Raw genomic sequence first — 4,819 nt, 5'->3', positions numbered from 1 at the left:
GTTATTTAAGGCTCTCTATGGTTGATTCTTCTGAACTTTACCACCCAAAGTTACTTCAAATAGTCATAGATGGCCGGGTCCACTGCTACGCTATTTCCAAGGAGGGACTAAAGAAGGTAGAGATCATAAGGTTTAGCAACATTTTTCATCATAATCCAGTTCCAAAGCTTCATTTGAAATTTATATGGCATTTTCTTCCTCTTCACTGGGTTTTCACTTTATATTTAATTCTTTCAGGAGATGACAGTAATGTGCTTCCACTCCAAAGCCGTTGCCAAAAAGAAAAAAATGATTGTTTTCATGAGCATCATGACGTAGAATCTTTTATTTTTCTTATTTTTCTTATTTCAAATGAAAAGCATGTATCTTTATGTATTTCGCAGGCTTACATCTCAGGGAAAGAATACGTAATTATTTCTTCAATTGCTGACTTAATTTTTCTACTTTTGTTTACTACAATATACTGAAGTCTGTGTATCTTTTTAAAATAAAAGAAATCTGTGAAACGGCGATATTGCATTAAATATATTGAAGTACAAAACACTCTCAGTAGACCATGGGAAGGATTACAAATTACACTCAGATATCTGAAGAGTAGAATCAGCAACTATGTATGTGTCTTACTGCTGTATACACATCTCCAGCTGAACACAGGGACACATTTTGCCTTATATCCTTATAAGAAAAAATATAAAAAATAACAAAAAACAAACCAATTGCAATACTTGGCATTGTATTCTCTCCACATTAGACATTATTTGCCTCAATGGTGGTTCCTGTAAATGCTCATCTTTTGTTGTTCCAGGAGGTACAAATAACTATGACCACAAAACATAAAACAGGAGCCCATTTGGTAAAACCTTTGCATATTTTAAAATAGAGGAGAAAGACAACTAAATGTTCACAAACCTTAATTATAGCAGGGCATGGATGATTTTCTGATTCCTCTCCGTACCTTTAACTATCAGGGGTCACTTTTATTTTTTATTTTTTGAGGCAGAGTCTTGCTCTGTCACCCAGGGTGGAGTGCAGTGACGTGATCTCAGCTCACTGCAACCTCTGCCTCCTGCATTCAAGCGATTCTCTCACCTTAGCCTCCCGAGTATCTGGGATTACAGGCATCTGCCACCACACACGGCTAATTTTTGTATTTTTAGTAGAGATGGGGTTTCACCATGTTGGCCAGGCTGGTCTCGAACTCCCGAACACAGGTGATCCGCCTGCCTCACTCAGCCTCCCAAAGTGCAGGAATTACATGTGTGAGCCACAGTTCCCGGCCAACAGTCATTTTTAATGAGATGAAATCTTTTTTGTGGAAAGCACCAGGAATGATGGCTATGTATTTAAGTAACATATGTTCAGCATGTGAGACATCAGCTTCATCTACTGCTCTTACAATTACCAGAATTGTCTAGTTCACAAAATTGAGCCATGACTCTTGAAATTGCCATTATACATAGGTGATCTAAATATCCCTGCATGGATACAGTACACTATTGACTAATTATTTGATAGTATCTCTAACGTTTTCCAAATGGAAGGGGAGAAAGTTCTACAATGTCTTCAGATTCTCTGGGTTTTTTGATACAGGTTTTTGTTTTTCTTTTGTTTTTCTGAATTCCAAATGTCTAGGATCCAATATTACATGTGTATACTTCATAATCTTAAAGAAATATCAGCTAGAGATTATAACGGACCATTTAAGTTTCATAAATAAGAATAAAAATATTATTCTGGTGCTTTGATTAATTAATAGAATGGTTAATCTTCTTATGCATTACATTAAAAAAATAACATCAAAGCTGGTCAATTTACTTCAAAAAGAATTCAAAGAAAATTAGAGAAATCAAAAATCAAAGCAAACTTAAAGTATCATTTTAGATCCAATAAATGGTCCAAATAGTTTAAAAAGAGATATATTTCAGGGGGATAGTGGGAGAGGAAAATGCCATAACAGTTTTGGAAAGAAATATTTTAAGAACCATAAAGAAAACATTGAACATAATTAATTGGGCACTTACCATATATTGACACTAAACCGAATATTTTATTTATAAACTGTCCTAATAACATTCCTGTTAGAGAGGTGTGTCTGCACCCACTTTAATAAGAAGAACACTGAAGTTGAAAAGGCTAAATAATTAGTTGAGGTCACACATTGGTGGAGGGATGAGATGAAGCTGAAAGGAGGGCCTTTCCTTATTGATGGGCTCCTCTGTCCTGAACCATGCTGTTCTAGCCATGGTTTTGAAACATTAATCACAGAAATCTCCTTCCTAAGCCTTTCTCAAAAAGAAATCATTTCAATTAACCAGAAGATATGTGTATGAATATATTTGTGACAGTAAAAATTACAAAGTGCATACAAAAGAGATTCATAGAAAAGGTTCTGGAATGTTGATCAAAATACAAGGATTAATTTATAATTTATCATTTTGAAGCCTATTTGTCATTATGGAAAATGATGCCAACATAGTGTTAAATGAAGACGCAAGTAAAAATATTTCATAAAGAATATAATTTCTAGTATATAAAACATAATTCCAAGTTAATATTAAAAAATTATTAAAAAGTGATCTTAGGGTGTGAGAACAATTATGTTTTTAAATTTAAATATTCTGTAACTTTGACGTTGAACTTACTACTGTGAATTGTGTGCAGTTTGAACTTAATGAAAATCTTCAAAGAGTATAATTTAGATGTGATTTAAAAAAAAAAGTGATCCATTCAGTCTGCAATCATATAATGGAAAAAATAAAATGTCATCCATATATGATTTTTCCATTTGACATGGCCTAGAGAAAATGTGAGCTATCTTCTGCTATAAACAACTTTTACATTCTTGGAGCTGTCAGGGTAACACCTCTGAACATAGGTTTCCTTACCTGAAAAATGATGAGTTTGGAGGACACAATCTCTTAACTTGTCTTCAGTAGTAATAGTCTATGAATTTGTAAGTGCTAGGAAGAAAATAGAAAATAAGAAGCAAATTCATTGGCATGGCACTATGGGTGATAATACAAGGATAGTTTCAGAATGATAACTGACATCATCAAAAACATTGAAATTGGAAAATTTCAGCTACAGATAAATTAAGTATCTCTCGATAGATCTATATAGTAAAATGAAGTAGCCAAGCTATCAATTTTGTGATATATGCAGCATTTTAAACAGGGGATTATTAGGACTAAATTTTCAGCCCATTAGTGATGGATTAATGGCATAGCTTGCTTCCAAGGGGAACTCTTATGGACCCTATGAACTCTCACCTCCACAAAAAAGAGATGGGGCTTGCAGGTGGCCTGGTTTGTGTGGCAAAGGTGATGTGCAGATAACTCCCATGAAACACTGCTAATCTCTCCTCAAAATGTGGCCAAATAAATTAAGAATGCTCTCACTGGTCATCTTTTCCGCTCTCTTTCTGTGCCTCCTTCTATTGCACTTCACTTCCCCATCTCTACCCTCCCTTCTGTAGGATCAAATCTTATTATAATATCCCATCCAGGACTCTAGGTGCTCAAGTTTTTCCTTTACCCACATAAGTTTTGCTCTACATAAGTTAGTCCTCAGAATGTATTTGGTCAGGAGTTTCCTGCTACTTGATTGAAACATATAAACCCTGTCTTCATGTTTCAAGTGACCTCTTGCTGAGGAGGTTTATCTTGAGTCAGGGTGCTTGACCTAAGTTATTATGAAGAAAGAGAGAGAGGAAGAGGGAGGGAAGGAAGGAAGGAAGGAAGGAAGGAAGGAAGGAAGGAAGGAAGGAAGGAAGGAAGGAAGGAAGGAAGGAAGGGAAAGAAGGGCGAGCAGGGGAAGGGAGAAAGGAAAGAAGGAGAGGAGGCAGGAAGGGGCAGAAGGAAAGAAGAGAGGAAGTGAAGAAAGTAACATTGAAAAAAGATGCTTGCACAAGAATGTTTATAACAGCACAATTTGCAATTGCAAAAACGTGAAACCAGCCCAGAGCCCATCAATCACTGAACGGATAAATAAATTGCGATATATATATATACATATATATATAAAATATATATATGATGGAATACTACTCAGCCATAAAAAGAAATGGATTAATGGCATTCACAGCAACCTGGATGGGATTGGATAGTATTATTCTAAGTGAAGTAACTCAGAAATGGAAAACCAAACATCGTATGTTCTCACTCATAAGTGGGAGCTAAGTTTTGAAGACGCAAAGGCAAAATAATGATATAATGGACTTTGGGGATTCAGGGGAAAATGGTGGGAAGGGGGTGAGGGATAAAGGACTACTAATTGGGTTCAATGTATACTGCTCAGATGATGGCTGTACCAAAATCTCACAAATCACCACTAAAGAACTTATTCATGTAACCAACTACCACCTGTTCTCCAAAAACCTACCGAAATTAAAAAAAAAAAGAAAAAAAAAAGGGGGGCGCCCAAGATGGCTGAATAGGAAGAAGAGGTGCAGCCTCCAGCTCCCAGCATGAGCGACACAGAAGACTGGTGATTTCTGCATTTTCAACTGAGGTACCAGGTTCATCTCATTGGGGCATATTGGACAGTCGGTGCTGATCAGTGGGTGCAGCCCAACCAGCGAGAGCTGAAGCAGGGCGAGGCATTGCCTCACCTGGGAAGTGCAAGGGGGAAGGGAATTCCTTTTCCTAGCCAAGGGAAACTGAGACACACAACAACTGGAAAATCGGGTAACTCCCACCCTAATACTGCACTTTACCAAGGGTCTTAGCAAATGGCACACCAGGAGATTATATCCCACACCTGGCCCCGAGGGTCCCAAGCCCACAGAGCCTCCCTCATTGCTAGCACAGCAGTTGGAGAT

This window comes from Rhinopithecus roxellana, chromosome 7, assembly GCF_007565055.1.
Source record: "Rhinopithecus roxellana isolate Shanxi Qingling chromosome 7, ASM756505v1, whole genome shotgun sequence".
Classification (NCBI taxonomy): Eukaryota; Metazoa; Chordata; class Mammalia; order Primates; family Cercopithecidae; genus Rhinopithecus; species Rhinopithecus roxellana.
This window is presented reverse-complemented; position numbering follows the sequence as displayed.